Source organism: Entelurus aequoreus, linkage group LG09 (genome assembly GCF_033978785.1).
Source record: "Entelurus aequoreus isolate RoL-2023_Sb linkage group LG09, RoL_Eaeq_v1.1, whole genome shotgun sequence".
Classification (NCBI taxonomy): domain Eukaryota; kingdom Metazoa; phylum Chordata; class Actinopteri; order Syngnathiformes; family Syngnathidae; genus Entelurus; species Entelurus aequoreus.
In genome coordinates this window covers 27,725,778-27,745,237 of record NC_084739.1, presented here as the reverse complement: position 1 = coordinate 27,745,237, position 19,460 = coordinate 27,725,778, and the positions used below count along the sequence as shown (strand labels likewise).

At 38.4% G+C, this 19,460-nt stretch overlaps 1 protein-coding gene across 4 annotated transcripts in view; it reads left to right on the top strand.

Annotated features, from left to right (window-relative positions):
• Nucleotides 1-19,460, top strand: part of macrod2 (mono-ADP ribosylhydrolase 2) — a 1,153,479-nt gene that overhangs the window by 162,639 nt on the left and 971,380 nt on the right. The gene's annotated exons all lie outside the window — the stretch shown is intronic.

The following is a 19,460-nucleotide window of genomic DNA, read 5'->3' as shown; positions in this document are numbered from 1 at the left end:
CTGAGTTCATTTAATATCCTTTACTTTTATCCTTTATGTATATAATTAGTTTTGCATGTCTCATGAAACATTATCTGTATTGGCTATAATGGCTGCATTTTTCTTTAACTTGGACACACCCATCTACACCTTTGGCCATTAAAAGCCAGTCATTTCCAGGAGTTATCTTACCTTCTGAGTAGGGTTGAGTATCGAGTATCGATTGGAACTAACTTTCCGATTCTCCCGGAATCGTTCAAAAGTTTAAATTTCGATTCTATTTTCGATACCCAGTCAGCCTACCGGAAAAAAAATATGTCTGCCGAACCGGAAGAAGAAGCCGCTGAACACCAACGAAGAAGCGCCCACCGCCGGAAGTGTTAGCATAGCCGAGCGAGTCAGTCAAGCTCAAGCATGGATAGCGGGCGTCGGCGGTCGAAAGTGTGGCTTTACTTTATAAAAAAAATGAAATAACCGCAAAATAACAGAGCTCCATGTCCATCAAGAAACGAGTGGAGAGAGAGCTGCAGATGTACCAGGACGTTCCACCGATACTTATGTCTGACGACCTTGCTACATGGTGGTGGTCCGGTGGAACCAACAAAAGACTTATCCTTTGCTGTCAGATCTCGCTTTCTCATATTTATGCGTTCAAGCTTCTTCCACACCCAGCGAACGTGTATTTTCCACAGCAGGAGACACTATCTGTCCAGAACGCTCACGCATCCTGCCTGAGAAGGCGGATATGGTCATTTTCCTAAACAAGAACTGTCTCTGATTTTATACTGTACCTGCAGCATCATACACTTGTGTGTGTAAATGTGTTTTCATGAGGTTTCCTGCAGCATCATACACCTATGTGTAAATGTGTTTTCATGAGGTTTTCAAAAATAAAGCTCTTTGAGGAAAGTGTACCCCTGGAAAAATGTATTCATAATTTATAATATTTATATTCAAGTTCATAGATTTGATATTTATATTCTAGTTGAAAACAGCCCTGTGAGGAATTTATAGTAAAGTTCATAAAAAGTTAAAATAATTAAAATTGATGGAGAATGTCAGACTATTTCATTCAGAAAGACGGTAGGTTAGCTAGCTCATTTAAAATATCCTAAACTTTTTTTTGACCCTGCCTCTTAAAAGAATCGGAATCGAGAATCGTCAGGAATCGGAAGCGAAACAAAGAATCGGAATCGGAATCGTTCAAATTCAAACGATACTCAACCCTACTTCTGAGTAGCCTTTGATTTACTAATGGTTTCTTATGTTGTAAAAATATGTACAATAAATATTAAATTTCAACATTTCTGTGAACAAAGATTTGCTTCAGCCCACGCGACACCGTCATTTTGATAGTATGCTATTATAGCTAATATAGACACTTACGTCATGTGTTGCCTTCATTATAAGACGTATATACAGCTTTTCAATTTTTGCGGCTCCAGACAGATTTGTTTTTTGTATTTTTGGTCCGATATGGCTCTTTCAACGTTTTGGGTTGCCGACCACTGGATTAACGTATACTTGGATCGATAGTTAGGTTTGTCATGTACATTCAGGAAAGTCACACGACTTCGCTCCTCAAGTGCGTCATATTTGGCTACTGCTCCCCAGGGCTCCGACCTCAGTCCGTAGATTAAGGGGATGGCACTAGGCAACGAGCTAAAAGCCTGAGCTGTCACCTGATTGTCAAGCAATCTGATAAGGTGTCAGGGAGTGAGGTGTACACACGTCCACTACATGGTATCTGTTACAAGTGTGCTCTGTGCACAACATAGCCGAGTCATAATGACTGTAATGCACAGGTGTCAAAGTCAAGGCACCTGGACTAGATCTGGCCTCTGGAAATAATGTGCGTCAATTAACCACTAGAAATGTTATATGTTGCTGTTATTTCAGTTCTGATAACAAAAATATCTTCTAAACTTCTTAATTATCTGATCATGCAACAATATGTTTTATCAAACAATTATATCCCTAAAGTTTTTTGTTTTTTTTTACCTCCTTTTTTTAAATATATGTTTTATGTCACTTCCTGGGCAGCACGGTGGAACAGGGGTTAGTGCATGTGACTTACAATACGAAGGTCCTGGGTTCGATCCCCGGGCTCGGGGTCTTTCTGTGTGGAGTTTGCATGGTATCCCCGTGACTGCGTGGGTTCCCTCCGGGTACTCCGGCCTCCTCCCACCTCCAAAGACATGAACCTAGGAATAGGTTGATTGGCAACACTAAATTGGCCCTAGTGTGTGAATGTGAGTGTGAATGTTGTCCGTCTATCTGGCCCTGTGATGAGGTGGAGACTTGTCCAGGGTGTACTCCACCTTCCGCCCGAATGCAGCTGAGATAGGCTCCAGCACCCCCCGCGACCTCAAAAGGGACAAGCCGTAAAAAATAGATGGATGTCACTTTCTGTGAGGAAGTTTGGGAATGGTAAGACCTCTGTAGTCATTCAATGTTTTTGGACCATTTCTGCATTCTTTCCGAACACAGATATAGACCATAATTCCAGATCTGCTTGCTAATACCACTGGCTTGGTGAGAGAAAGTAACTCCTCGAAAAAGACGAGTTACGACTGCTGTCGATCTCTAGCAAGACAAGCTAACTAACCACTTTTAACCTTCGAGCTTCAAAGCAGTCAATCCCAAACAACATTGGAAGGAAAAATGCTTCTATCGCAACAGATGCAGAGGAGGAGGAGGATGTGGAAGGGACTCCAGAGTCAGGTAGCCTCTAAGAAGTAATACGGATGTTAAATAATATGGAAGCCAGGCAGACCGAAGTGTTTGCTCGGCTTGATAGAGAGCGTGAGGAGATGACATACTAAAACAAATATTAAGGAACGAAAGGATACTGCAACACTTAGTGATGATACGGCAACACCCCGTAAAACTAATGGATGGACTTGAAGGAAAGTTTTAAAGAAGCAAAATGATGAGAAGGGTCAAATTATACCTCAAATGATGTGTTAGATCAGGGGTGGGCAATTCATTTTTACCGGGGGCCGCATGAGCAACCCGAGCACTGCTGGAGGGCCACATCGACAATATTTCAATTAAATTTTGCTCAATATTATTTTTGATAAATACCGTAAGATAAATAATAATAATAATAATAATAATAATAATAATAATAATAATAATAATACTTTCATTTAACCTAACTTAACTTTATACCAAAAGCACTGCTTTGGAAATCATGTGTACCCCTTTCAGAGATCACATTTAGTTCCCCTTAAACATCCTCATGTAGCTCAATGAAATGTAAGCATAGGATGAAGTGTGCATTCCTGTAACTTTCTCTAGTAATAGCATTCCATGATTAATATAAATAAATTAACATTAATAATAAATGACAGTCAAATAAGCACACGTATGACTGAAGAGTCTTAGTGTAACTTTGTGTGGTGTTTCAGTTGTCCGACTTTTGTGTGACCATAAACGCACCAGTGGTTTAGTGGTATGCGTGTTGGTGACAGATGACAAGTTGGATTTGGTTAGCCTGGTTTGTACGGCAGAAAATGACTAGTTTTTCGAGATAGAAGTGTTTTACTCATGTTTTTGGTGTGGTTATGGCCGAATATAAACAGTTTTGCTCAAAGTGATCGCTATAATTCCTGTCCTCGAAGCATCTCGATAGACGTTACAATAATTGAACAGTGTTCAATTGAACGGTGTTGACGAACACCGTTAGGGCTGCTTGTTGTCACTGTCATTCAAAGTTGCTTTGCAAAATTACACAGAATAAATGTGTTTATTTTGAATTCAGACGGGTTTGTTTTATAAATAAAGTTGATATGGTATGGTATGGTATGATTTGGTGCGCGGCATATATTTGCTGTGTGCAGAGGACGCTTGAGCAGTGCGCAATTGCGCAGGCGCGCACCTTAGAGGGAACGTTGCTTGGCAGTCCATGTCTTGTTGAAAACACGGCATTCGTCATCAACTTTTCTCTTTTTAGCGTCTCGGGTGTAAACCGTGCATAACTTGTCGCTGTGCACCTTCACTCACAGGTTACACACGGACATACGCCCATAAATAACACTATTCAAAATAAAAGCCGCACAGTTGTATTGCGCGCACGACTTAGATGTTTTTTCAACTTTATTTTGTAATTTGTGATTGCAGCTGTTCACATTCACTCACAATCACGCACGCGCATACGTCCACACGGAAGTAATACAAATAACGCTTTTCAAAACAAAAGCAGCACCGTTGTAATGCACACTCGACATAGATACTTTTTTAAATGTATTTTGTCATTTATGATTGGCCTCACGCGGGCCGGACAGGGACGCACAAAGGGCCGGATGTGGCCCGCGGGCTACAGAATGCCCTGGTCTGTGTTAGATTTAGGAAGTACAAGGGCCTGCCCACATGACGATTATGACGGGCCTTCAGATAACACACATGCCTAATGGCAGAGCAGCTGATAATTCAGGAGGACACATTTGCTGCTTCAACACTGCAACAAGTGGCCAACTGTTTGCAATCAAAGAGGGTGAATGTGGATGTCCACAACATCGACGTATATACAGTATATATTCCAATGTCACGCAGGAATAACACCACGCCTGTCGTCATCATCATAACGTTCACCAACAAAAACAACAAAGTGTCTTTCTTGAGGCAACGAGCCAAACTGACTTAACACAACCCCACCATCCCCAAGAAGGAACGCAAGTTTAGAAAGCAGGGGAAAATTCAGGGCATGTGGAACGCCAACCATAAACAATTTAACTTGTGGATCAATAAAGTTTGTCTAAGTCTAAAGCAACATCAATTTAAATGGAGGATAGGAAGAAGCCAACGTACATTTGTCGATAAAGACTTAAAAGAACTGGACAGATACTGAAGATGACATCATCTCCACTACAAGGACATTGAAGACAGAACTCATAAAGACTCCTTGAAGCTGAAGCCAACAGCAACTACAAAAATAACATGGATTATGACATTCTGCAATATTGAGTACGACATACTATCACTTATTGGAGAATGCCAAGAGTGTGCAAAGCAGTAATCATAACAAAGGGTGGCTATTTTGAAGAAACTAGAATATAAAACATGTTTTCAGTTATTTCACCTTTTTTGTTAAGTACATAGCTCCACATGTGTTCATTCATAGTTTTGATGCCTTCAGTGACAATCTACAATGTAAATAGTCATGAAAAGTAAGAAAACGCATTGAATGAGAAGGTGTGTCCAAACTTTTGGCCTGTACTGTAGATTTGTATACTTTTTAACAATCAACATATCAACATTGTTATTAATGCATGATAGACAATATTTGTACTCCCAATGTTCAGTTTTGTAATCAGAATACATCTTATACCATTCTGTTATACTTTTCTTTAACAGTAGATCTCAACATATTTCAAAACCTTTCAACCCTTTTAATTTATCATCCAGACTATTGTTTTAGTTTTTTTTAATCGTTAATGTCTTGATTTTTGGAAAATACCACTTCATCTGTTTCTAGGCTATCTGCTATATTGAGATCAATCAGGTTTTTTTAATTCTAATGTAATTGGTTTGATGAAGAGTGAGTTAGGTGATGCATAACATTCTGCTTTGTTGACAATTCAAGTTGCTTCTTGAAGTACAACTATAGGATGAAGGTTTGATTTTTTTATGGTCCCCCCCATATTTCCACACAGTAACTCAATACTATGGAAAAACGCAAAGAAATCTGTAGAGTGAATTTTGATTTGAAAAAGTTTTCGTTTTACACAATACAGCAAAAGTTTTAGATATTGCTGTTCTTCATTTATGCATATGTAAGTTCCAATTTAATTTACTATTGCTGGTGATATCTAAAATGACCATCATTATCATTTAATTGATGTGATTGCTCTGCATTTTGCATTGAAAAATCTGAAAAAAACTCCAAATAAAAGTGAAAGTAGTCCAGAAAGTTAGGGAAATTACAGAAATAAAGCTGTCCGAATGCAGCTGGGTTAGGCTCCAGTCCGCCAGCGACCCCGCAAGGGACAAGCGGTAGAAAATGGATGAATGGAAGCAGCAAAGAATGGCGGAAAATGGCTCAACTGCTCAATGTAAGCACAGGCCAGGGGAGGGAAAGGGGATTGTACCGAAGTCCAGCATGGCATGAATGACCCAGTATCAGTCCACCCTGAGTTATGACATACCTAAACTCTACTGCCCTGATGGTGTTTAACCCTGTTTGGCTCCATGTTTCAATGACGCCAGACTGTGCATTTGTTCTCGCCAAGGCCCAAAGCATTGATGAGTCACTCTTTTAGTCAAAGGGTTGCAACGCCGACAGGGCCGACACTCTTTCTTGCTGGGTGTCATCTCCAGTGTCTGCCTCCTCCCCAGGCTTACCGAGTGTGCCTGCACCATAGCACCCACATTGCGGCTGCTCTGGTTAAACTATTAACTACAAACACCATTTCCAATGAGTTGGGAAATTGTGTTAGATGTAAATGTAAACGGAATACAATGATTTGCAAATCATTTTCAACCCATATTCAGTTGAATATGCTACAAAGACAACAATTTGATGTTCAAACTGATAAAAAAATTTTTTTTTTGAAAATAATAATTAACTTTTGAATTTGATGCCAGCAACACGTGACAAAGAAGTTGGGAAAGGTGGCAATACATACTGATAAAGTTGAGGAATGCTCATCAAACACTTATTTGGAACATCCCACAGGTGAACAGGCAAATTGGGAACAGGTGGGTGCCATGATTGGGTCTAAAAGTAGATTCCATGAAATGCTCAGTCATTCACAAACAAGGATGGGGCGAGGGTCACCACTTTGTCAACAAATGCGTGAGCAAATTGTTGAACAGTTTAAGAAAAACCTTTCTCAACCAGCTATTGCAAGGAATTTAGGGATTTCACCATCTACGATCCGTAATATCATCTCCTCAGTTCCCAAACGTTTACTGAGTGTTGTTAAAAGGAAAGACCATGTAACACAGTGGTGAACATGCCCTTTTCCAAGTACTTTGGCACGTGTTGCAGCCATGAAATTTTAAGTTAATTATTATTTGCAAAAAAAAAAAAAAGTTTATGAGTTTGAACATCAAATATCTTGTCTTTGTAGTGCATTCAATTGAATATGGGTTGAAAAGGATTTGCAAATCATTGTATTCCGTTTATATTGACATCTAACACAATTTCCCAACTCATATGGAAACGGGGTTTGTACATTTATTCACTGGGACTCTAAAAACAATGTTTAGTTGTTGCATTGTTGATCATCTTGCGATGAAGTCACAATCTGCACACTTTTTTCATGGTTTGCATTTGCAATTCTTTATCAACACATTGATAAACAGTCGGGATGTACCAATATCAAAATCTTATGGGACAATATTATCACGGTATTAAGGCCACAGTACAATATTATTGTAGTATATGTCCAAAAAGAAAGCCTTACAAATGGCATAGTTGGTCAAATGAAGTGACAGAAATGTTTAGGACAGGGATCCCCAAACTACGGCCCGCGGGCCGGATTCGGCCCGCCAGTGTCCAGAATCCGGCCCGCGGGAAGTCCCAAATAAAAAAAATAAAAACAACATTTGTATTATTATTATTTTTTTAAATCTGTCCGGTCTAATCCATTTTCTACCGCTTGTTACTCTCTGTGTTTCCTAGCCGCTCAGGCAAATCATATTGTCTGCTATATATATATATATATATATATATATATATATATATATATATATATATATATATATATATATATATATATATATATATATATACACTACCGTTCAAAAGTTTGGGGTCACCCAAACAATTTTGTGAAATAGCCTTCATTTCTAAGAACAAGAATAGACTGTCGAGTTTCAGATGAAAGTTCTCTTTTTCTGGCCATTTTGAGCGTTTAATTGACCCCACAAATGTGATGCTCCAGAAACTCAATCTGCTCAAAGGAAGGTCAGTTTTGTAGCTTCTGTAACGAGCTAAACTGTTTTCAGATGTGTGAACATGATTGCACAAGGGTTTTCTAATCATCAATTAGCCTTCTGAGCTAATGAGCAAACACATTGTACCATTAGAACACTGGCGTGATAGTTGCTGGAAAGGGGCCTCTATACACCTATGTGGATATTGCACCAAAAACCAGACATTTGCAGCTAGAATAGTCATTTACCACATTAGCAATGTATAGAGTGTATTTCTTTAAAGTTAAGACTAGTTTAAAGTTATTTTCATTGAAAAGTACAGTGCTTTTCCTTCAAAAATAAGGACATTTCAATGTGACCCCAAACTTTTGAACGGTAGTATATATATATATATATATATATATATATATATATATATATATATATATATATATATATATATATATATATATACTATTTTCCTCTGCTTGTACCCGGGTTCTTGTCCTTTCGGTCATAACTTAAAGCTCATGACCATAGGTGAGGATGGGAACGTCGATCGACCGGTAAATTGAGAGCTTTGCCTTCCGGCTCAGCTCCTTCTTCACCACAACGGATCGATACAGCGTCCGCATTACTGAAGACACCGCACCGATTCGCCTGTCGATCTCACGATCCACTCTTCCCTCACTCGTGAACAAGATTCCGAGGTACTTGAACTCCTCCACTTGGGGCAGGGTCTCCTCCCTAACCCGGAGATGGCACTCCACCCTTTTCCGGGTGAGAACCATTGACTCGGACTTGGAGGTGCTGATTCTCATCCCAGTCGCTTCACACTTGGCTGCGAACCGATCCAGCCAGTCATGTTATGTGACTGATATCATGTGTACTTCAGTACATGGCATGACGTGGTATTACTTGACTGTAAAAAGCTGTTTGACAGAGATGTTTAATTGAGGGTTGCATAGGCATTATGACAGCACTGTGTTTACATGTATGAGTGCATGTTTGTTACTGTGTACATTGTTTGTTATTAGTACAATTGTGTTATTTAGGACATTTCATAATTATTGCAATTTTATTTTTCTGTGCAACTAAAGTTTTCATGTGCTACTACATTTTTTTCATCTAGTAGTACCTGTGTTCCTAGTGAAAAAAGCTAAGCGCAGAGCCCTGGCTTTCCGTCAGCGCGGTGTGCCTTGACCAGGTCTGTTTTGGCCTGGAACACTCTAGACCAGGGGTCGGGAACCTTTTTGGCTGAGAGAGCCTTAAAAGCCAAATATTTTTAAAATGTATTTCCATGAGAGCTATATAATATGTTTTAACACTGAATACAACTAAATGCGTGCATTTTTAAGTAAGAGCAACATTTTTAGAGTATAATAAGCCTCTTGAACCTCTTGAACAGGTGCGGTAGAAAACGAATGGATGGATTAAAATGCATGAGAATGTTTTATATTTTGAACGTCATTAACAGCAAAATTATTCATTACTTATCGTGTTAAGCAATGTCAGCTAAGATTTACCTGGGAGCCAGATACAGTCATCAAAAGAGCCACATCTGGCTCGAGAGCCATAGGTTCCCTTCCCCTGCTCTCGAGGAATGGACCGTGCTGCGCAGGGGATTCTGGGAGATGTAGTTTATTTACAGACCCGCCATAGCAAAAGAGCCAAATACAGTTTTTTCGTTTGATACTGTCACACGTCATGGCATTATCGAGAAGATTTTGAAACCGTAATACCACGATATGTACAATACTGTTACACCCCTAATAGACATTTTTTAGTCCTATTATCTCATAATGAATTGTCTATTATGCCCACATGTCCTTGTCATTTGTCTAATGAGCTTAATTATGTTATCATTCCGGACCAGGTGCTTCATGAACAAAAAAAAAAAATCTTGCGAGGTCCGAGGTGAGAAAAGGTCAATCTGGGACATCCTGACTTGATCCTTGTCATTTCTCCAGGGGGACAAGGCAGGGAAACCCGTGGCTGACCTCAGCTCAGCTTCCTCTCTTAAATCGACTGCAGACACATCTGTCAGCGACTGTTGATTGACCTGCACTCAGACATACAAAGAGCCCCATTGGAGGACGCGGGTGTTGGATTTCAGTTATCTTCAGACGGGGGGAAATCTATTGCCCTGTTTATCTTTTGTTCAAGGAGATGGGTGCCTTATTTTACCAAAAGCACCATTTATTCTGGCTGTCCAATTCCTCAAAGTTTGGAAGTCAGACTGGTTGTGACTTTGGACAAAAGTCCTGTGTCTTAACGTGCCAATCCAACTAATGAAAATGGCCTTTGTTTTGTAACGTATTGTCCACAATCAGGGCTGTTGATTTTCACTGTTATTGCTCAAACTGTGGTCAGTGGAAAAGCATGGCCTACTTTCTGGACAGTCTGAACAGTATTGTGCTAGTTACACTATATTGCCAAAAGTATTTGGCCACCCATCCAAATGATCAGAATCAGGTGTCCTAATCAAATGGCCCGGCCACAGGTGTATAAAATCAAGCACTTAGGCATGGATACTGTTTCTACAAAGAATTGTGAAGAAGCTCAGTGATTCCAGCGTGGCGAAGTTGGTAGAGTGGCTATGCCAGCAATCGGAGTGTTGCTGGTTACTGGGGTTCAATCCCCACCTTCTACCTTCCTAGTCACGTCCGTTGTGTCCTTGGGCAAGACACTTCACCCTTTGCCTCTGATGGCTGCTGGTTAGCGCCTTGCATGGCAGCTCCCGCCATCAGTGTGTGAATGTGTGTGTGAATGGGTAAATGTGGAAATACTGTCAAAGCGCTTTGAGTACCTTGAAGGTAGAAAAGTGCTATACAAGTACAACCCATTTATTTATTTATCATAGGATGCCACCTGTGGAACAAATCCAGTCGTGAAATGTCCTCGCTTCTAAATATTCCAAAGTCAACTGTCTGCTTTATTATAAGAAAATGGAAGAGATTGGGAACAACAGCAACTCAGCCACCAAGTGGTAGCTGTGTGAAATTTGGTGGAGGAGGAATTATGGTGTGGGGTTGTTTTTCAGGAGTTGGGCTTGGCCCCTTAGTTCAAGCGAAAGGAACTTTGAATGCTCCTGGATACCAAAACATTTTGGACAATTCCATACTCCCAACCTTGTGGTAACAGTTTGGAGCGGGCCCCTTCCTCTTCCAACATGACTGTGCACCAGTGCACACAGCAAGGTCCATGAAGACATGGATGACAGAGTCTGGTGTGGATGAACTTGACTGGCCTGCACCCGATAGAACACCTTTGGGATGAATTAGAACGGAGACTGAGAGCGAGGCCTTCTCGACCAACATCAGGGTGTGACCTCACCAATGCGCTTTTGGAAGAATGGTAGAAAATTCTTATAAATACACTCCGCAACCTTGTGGACAGCCTTCCCAGAAGAGTTGAAGCTGTAATAGCTGCAAAAGGTGGACCAACATCATATTGAACCCTATGGGTTAGGAATGGGAAGGCACTTCAAGTTCATATGTGAGTTAAGGTAGGTGGCCAAATACTTTGGGCAATATAGTGTATTTACTCTCAATACTGAGGGGACACTGATGAGGATGTGTCTAAAACAGCAAGAGTCCGTGACGTGCATAGGTAACATCATTTATAGGCATTCTGTCCTTTCAACCATTGCCAAATTAATTAAGGTAAAAAGCTGCTGCCAACCCCGCCACTTTATTTTCCATTTACCTTGCGCTTTATTTGCATATGCATCTTAGTCTTTACACAAGCAATTTACACTGGGCCTTTCATCTCCTTTTTTGCCATCCTGAATGGCAAGGCAGCCTTTCAGAATCACATGTTGACTGTAACTTGAAAATAAAATAAATCTGTGGGTACCATTTTACGATATGTTTTAAAATATGTTATTTTGGTGATCATCATGGTTGATAAATGTTTGGGATACAATAGAATTTATTCGGATCATGTTAAAAATGTACAGTACAATAAACAAGCACACAAGCAATTAAACCGGGGGTGTCAAACTCAAATACAGAGTGGGCCAAAATTTAAAACTGAACAAAGCCGCGGGCCAAGGTTGAACAAATTAACCTTTTAATAGGGACCCAAACAAGTTTTGCATTGAATATTGAACAAGCAAGGCTTATATAATTTTATAGTGACATGCAAAATCGAGTTTCAAATAATAATAATAATAATAATAATAAACAAATATCAATGGCATATTAAATACAATTTAAAAACAAATATAATGCCTCTTTTCTATTTGCAGCCTTCTGAGGTAAACATCAACATTAACTTTTTCCACAGGCTAATACATTTGAAAATAAAATAACAATGAATAAACCAACCATTCAGGACTTTAAACTGCTCAGTTTGCAACACACTGATCTAATCTGATGTGCCCAAGCCAGATACCTGGCGACTTTTCTTGGATGCTAGTTCATTATACACCTTTTTTAAGGAGCGCTGTAAGTGGCTGATCCGTTGGCGGTCCCGTTTTGTACTCCTGTAACGTATGTCTGCTCTTAGTGGGACTGTGCCGAAAATGAAATTTCAGTTTTTATGTGTCTTGTACATGTTAAAGAATGGACAATAATAAAGCATCTTGAATCTTGAATTAATGTTGGGGCTCAGGCTTTGAGCTGAGGCAACCTTTATTATCGAACAAAGGTGTTCATCAGTCATTATATCTCGTAGTTCACCCGGACCACAGTCTTGGAGGCGTGCCTTAAAGGCACTGCCTTTAACATCCTCTACGAGCTCTCGTCACGTCCGCTTTTTATTTTTTTATTTTATTTTTTTATTTTTATTTTTTTGTTTTGTTTGTTTTTTCAATTAATTTATTAATCAATCAACAAAACAATACACAACAATACCACAATAATGCAATCCAATTCCAAAACAAAACCCGTCCCAGCAACATTAAGAACAACAATAAATAGAGCAATTGAGAGCAATTGAGGACACACAAACATGACACAGAACAATCCAAATGTAGTGAAACAAAAATGCACTATATAGACAACAGCATCAATATTAGTAATAATTTCAAAATAGCAGTGATTAAAAAACCCTCATTGATATTATCATTAAAAACATTAATACAAAATTTGAAATGAACAATGATGTCACAGTGGCTTACACTTGCATCACACTCACAAGCTTGACAACACACTGTGTCCTATATTTTCCACAAAGATATAATAAGTCATATTTTGGTTCATTTAATAGTTGAAACAAATTTAAATAATGGATCCCATATTCCAATTTATGACTCATTATTATCTAAACTAAATGCAGTTTGTTCTACTGATATCATCTCCATAGCTTGTGTGTACCAGTCAGTATGAGTTGGACTATCAACAGCTATCCATTTTTTTAATATTACCCTTTTTGTTATTATGCATATTGAAAGAAAAGCATTTTTAATCTTTGATGACATGTTACTAAATTGATGGAGATCCCCAAGAATACAAGTTTGCAGTGTCATTGGGATGTTTGTATTAAGGAATGTGATTGCTTCTTTTGTTGTTTTCAACCATAACTCTTTTATTCTCTGACATTCCCACAATAAATGAACAAGAGTTCCCTCAGCTGCCCGACACTTCATACATAACTTGCTATCTACTACACCAATTATAAACCGCTGAGAAGATGTAAAATACAATCTATTCAATATCTTAATTTGAGTCAGTTTATCTTTAATGCTTCTAAAGGGCTTATTGGCAATTTTCCAAATATCATTCCATGATATGTCTCTTTCATCTAAAATGTTTAAGTCCATCATCCATTTCCGAACACATGCATCATTTGCTTTTCTAGTGTGGTGTTCATTTATTATTCCATAAAATAGTTTAATTTCTTAATTGTATCTTGATTAAAAAGTGCATCTTCCAGTTCATGGCTATTTAAGGACATACTTTCAGAGGATATGCATTTATTTACAGCGTGTTTTAAAGAGATAAAATGTAAAAGATTATTTCTGGGTACATTTTATTGATCAACTAAATCATTGAACGGTTTAAAAGAGTTTTTATTAATAATATGATGAGGTTTAGTAATACCCCTGTCTTTCCATGTTAACCATTTAACCACATTTTTATTAATGATAATAATAGGATTGTACCAAAGCGGTTGATTTACAGATGTCATTAGGTTGATTCCTAATATTTTCTGGCACAGTTTTAGAATGTTAAAGGTGGCTTCTATTGGGCTCTGCCTCAATTCATTAGGTATTTTTTTAATATAATATAAGCTCCCCACATCAATGTCCAAATTCATTAACATATTTTTTTTTATGTTGATCCAGTCCTTATCTGCAGAAGAATGGAATAAGTGGCTTGCTTGTTCACAACCGAAGGAGATATAATAATGTAAGAAGTTTGGTAATTGTAGTCCTCCTTTATCTTGTGTACAAGACAACTTTAAGTATGAACATCTGGCCTTCTTTCCACACCATATAAAATGTGATATCATTGTATGTATTTTCTTAAACCAACTTTTATTAATTAGGACAGGCATCATTTTCAGTATATAATTAACTGCTCATTTTTACTATGTTCACCCGACCCCAAAGTGATATTTGGAGACGTGACCAGCGTTCCATTTTGGATTATATGTTATTTTTTAAATGTTTAAGATTTAGATCTCTACTTGCATAAAGGTTTGGTGTAATATGTAGTCCTAGGTATATGATTTCTGCCTCTTTCCATTTAATTTTGGAATTTTCTGAACTTATGATTTCTTGCAGTGTTTATTAAGTGGTAATATTTCACATTTGTCCCAATTGACTTTATACCCCGATAAACAGCCATATTCAGTGATGACATTATTGATATAGTGAAGAGAGGAGTTAACATGTGACAGGTAGAGAATTATGTCGTCACAATACATCGATAGCTTATTATACTGAGAGCCAATTTTTATACCATGAATATTATTTTCACTTCTTATTTTTGCAGCTAAGGGTTCAATAACCAAATTAAATAATAATCCAGATGCAGGACATCCCTGTTTTACTCATCTTTTTAACAAAAAAGGTTCTGAAATATGATTATTGGTTTTGACTGATGCCATGGGTCTTGTATAAAGCATAAAATTATCTCCAAATCCAAATTTACGTAATGTGCAAAACATAAATGACCAGTTTATGCGGTCGAATGCCTTCTCCGCATCAACAGTACATACTGCTGTGGGATAAGGGAGACTTCTAGCATAGTAAATAACATTGAACAATTTCCTTGTATTGTCTGAAGATTGTCGACCTACCATGAAGCCAGTTTGGTCATTATGAATTAATTGTCCTATTACATTTGATAATCGTGTGGCTAAGATTTTTGCCAAGATTTTATTGTCCATATTGGCTAGGGATAAAGGACAAAAATTACTGCAATTCAATGGGTCTTTATCCTTTTTATGTATCAATGAGATATGAGAAAAAATTAAGGTTGGAGAAAACAATTGTTTATTAAATGAAGATTGGTACATTTGTAATAATAGAGGAGACAAATCTTCACTGAATATTTGATAACATTCTGTATTGTAGCCATCAGGGCCAGGAGATTTATTTTTTGCAAATGAATTTATAGCTTTTTGAATTTCCATTCCGCTTTTCATCCATTCTAACAACGTGCCGGCCCAGTCACAAGATATGTGCAGCTTCTGTACGCACACACAAGTGAATGCAATGCATACTTGATCAACAGCGATACAGGTTACACTGAGGGTTGCCGTATAAAAAACTTTAACACTGTTAGAAATATACGCCACACTGTGAATCCACACCAAACAATGATGACAAACACATTTCGGGAGACCCTCTGCACTGTAACACAACATAAACACAACAGAACAAATACCCAGAACCCTTTGCAGCACTAACTCTTCCGGGACGCTACAAAATACACCCCCCATTACCAGAATACTGTGATTGATTGTATCAAATGCTTTCGATATAGCCATACATATATATAGCCTGCTCAGTGGAACTGTGGTTAAAGTGTCCACCCTAATATCGGTAGGTTGTAAGTGATAATGATAATGATAAATGGGTTATACTTGTATAGCGCTTTTCTACCTTCAAGGTACTCAAAGCGCTTTGACAGTATTTCCACATTTACCCATTCACACACACATTCACACACTGATGGCGGGAGCTGCCATGCAAGGCGCTAACCAGCAGCCATCAGAGGCAAAGGGTGAAGTGTCTTGCCCAAGGACACAACGGACGTGACTAGGAAGGTAGAAGGTGGAAATTGAACCCCAGTAACCAGCAACACTCCGATTGCTGGCACAGCCACTCTACCAACTTCGCCACGCCGTTGTGAGTTCAAACCCTGGCCAAGTCATACCAAATACTATACAAATGGAACCCATTACACTCAGCATCAAGGGTTGGAATTGGGGGTTAAATCACCAAAATGATTCCCGAGCGCAGCCACCGCTGCTGCTCACTGCTCCCCTCACCTCCCAGGGGGTGGAACAAGGGGATAGGTCAAATGCAGAGGATAATTTCACCACACCTAATGTGTGTGTGACTACTAGTGGTACTTTAACTTTAAATACTGTGGCTGTTCACTGTTTATGATCTGTTGTACTGGTAATATATTTAGTTATTTTGAGTAGTGCCATTGGCTAGCTGACAGTAATCCAAACTCGTTTATAAATTTGTCTAATCTGCAGTTAAATTATTTTTTAACAATTTTTGAGAATCGTTGGAATAATGGAAGTGGTTTGTCATTTGTGGATTGATGTTTGTGTCTTGTTTTGTAAATCGGTATTACTTTAGCTACTGTATGTTCATTTTGTTTGGGAATTATCCATTTTTAAATGATAAATCATTTATGTATGTTAAAAGGTACCTACAGCCCTTTGAGACACTTGTGATTTAGGGCTATATAAATAAACATTGATTGATTGATTGATTGATTGATTGATTGATTGATATGTTGATTTTAATCTACATTTGAAAAAACTTAAATGTGGTCCAGATATATGTATTGGATATGCTCTAGTTAAAATTTTGCTCTACAGTCACTTTTATAAGTCTGTCTGCAAGATGTTGAAATTGCAAATTAAATTACACCCCCCTCCCTACAAAAGTACTTGTATTTATATTTTAAAAATGTACACCGTTTTAATATATATCTTGCAGTCGTCGCCACTATTTTCTTTCCAAACACGGTCAAAATAAACGTCATAAACATTGTATAAATTCACCCGGTCGCAACATTAAGTACACCTACACACTCCCCGATCGATTCAGAGAGTGCATTAAAAATGCTTTTAGCAGCATTTAAGTCGCACAAGGGTTATTATGCACATGACAAAAGTAGATGAAAGTAATACCTTATGCTGCCTTTTTTGTGTTTTTTCATAGCAAAACTACTTTTCCTAATTTTTGTGTATTTGGGTTCTCCATAGCTTCCGAAAATGTGAAATCAAACCATGAAGGTATAGCGGAAATTATAATAAAACAATCTTGTTTTCTTACAAACTTGCGCTAAATGAGCCGTTTGGAATTTGAGACTTAATTGATATATTTTGCCTAGATTACGGCAGTAGATATCTCCATATTTGGTAGAGATTAACCCAAAGAGCTTGGCGCAAGTCTGCTATTGCTATGCAGTTGTGGTCAATAAGTTCCTTATATTTCTCTATCCTCTTGTTGTAGAGAAGACTGGCTCGTACATGCACATGCATGGTAAAATCCTCCGCTGTTGCTATTTTTAATACAAAGTAGTTCTAACTAATCTAATATCTGTCAGAGACTCGCCATGGAAGCGCTAAAATCTACAACATGTCTGACGGGGAGATGAAACTGTCGAAGTGGAGAGACGTGAATAAGACCGCCCACAAGACTGTGCATCCTGAAGGGACAGTCAGAAAGTTTTTGAAGATAGTCTGTAAAATATAATCTATGCCCATTTTTGACCAAAGCAACACCATTACATGTTATGTAGACCAGTGGTCCCCAACCACCGGGCCGCAGCCCGGTACCGGTCCGTGGTCCGTGGATCGATTGGTACTGGGCCGCACAAGAATAAAAAAATAAAAAAATAAATAAAATAAATAATAATTATTAAATCAACATAAAAAACACAAGATACACTTACAATTAGTGCACCAACCCAAAACACCTTCCTCCCCCATTTACACTCATTCACACTCATTCGCACAAAAGGGTTGTTTCTTTCTGTTATTAATATTACTGGTTCCTACATTATATACTACATTATATATCACTAGATCAATACATTCTGCAGGGATACAGTCCGTAAGCACACATGATTGTATTTTTTTATGACAAAAAAAAAAAAATTCTGTCAGCACAGCTTGGCTCCAAGTTCCATATTTTACAGCCTCAAGTGACACTAACCTCACTCTCTCCGCTTCGGTCTTCGCCAACGTTTCAGCTTCTCTCCGTGCTCGCTTCTATAACCAGCAGTTCATCCTTTGTATATTCAACTTCAAAAAGATCAGGTTGTGAATCTTCATTTGTCCAAAAATAGTAGTTTCCGTTGTCTTTTACCAAGTCTGCCAAGATTAAACATGTGTGTCTTTTAATCTTGGCAGACTTGGTAAAAGACACACATGTGTTTGTTTACCGGAAGGAGGAACACACATTTGTTGCCGGAAGTCGGAAGTGCGCTGCTATGGAAACGGAAACAAATGCGCTGAGGAAAGAAGTTCCGGCAGTGCTTAAAATGACCAAAATACAGTAAATATTGTACATATTGTTATGAACGTGTGCGTGTACATAACAAGTTGATGGAGGGTTTTGAAGTTGTTTTAGAGAGCTTTGAAGGCTACAACGGTTACTCCCGTTAGCCACGTATTGGAAGTTTTTTTTAATCATCTTTAGAATCCTAAAAAAAGGTCTGTTTTTGTCTCTCATAATGATTGTGAACGATAGGCAAAATTTCACAAAAAAAGGGCAGTTCCCCTTTAAATGTAGGAAGAAAAAAAAATCATAATATGACACCTTTTAATTTTAAAGCCAGACTGCAAAATCCTGTGAACAGAGGCATCCAAACCTGCGTGCAAGCTCCTGCCAAAATGCATAAACCTTAGGATATGATGCTTTGGCGTTGTTGAACACCAGTATCTAACAGTGTAACAACATTTATAAGTCAGTTCCCCCATATGTGCTTTTTAATGGTTCTGATAATTCCTCAATCACTTTTTTAAAATTTTTTACAATGTTCATATCAATTCCTTTATAGTCATTTGGTAAAATGCTTGCTTGCCTGAGGCCCCTTCTACACTAAGGGTTATCCAAGGTATATCCCACCTAACCTTATCCTTGTCCACACACACACAATAGTCATTTAAGACCCCCTAGCCCCCTCTTCGTCCGCCGGCGCAACACGACCTAGTACGCATGCGCGGAAATTGCGCACATCATATTCACCTCCAGTGTTGCTTTGTGTGCAAGTTCTTAAATTTTACTTATCTGAACAATATCCAGTGTTGTGGTATTTAAATTAACTGGAATTCAGTGTGCTGTGGGGCCCTATTGTAGTGAATCACACCTGAGCCATCATAAATGAATCAAATTTTTAATGGACACGTGAAAGTAAACAATGTGATGAAAAAACATTTTACATCAATCAAACTAGGGATCTAGATATCTG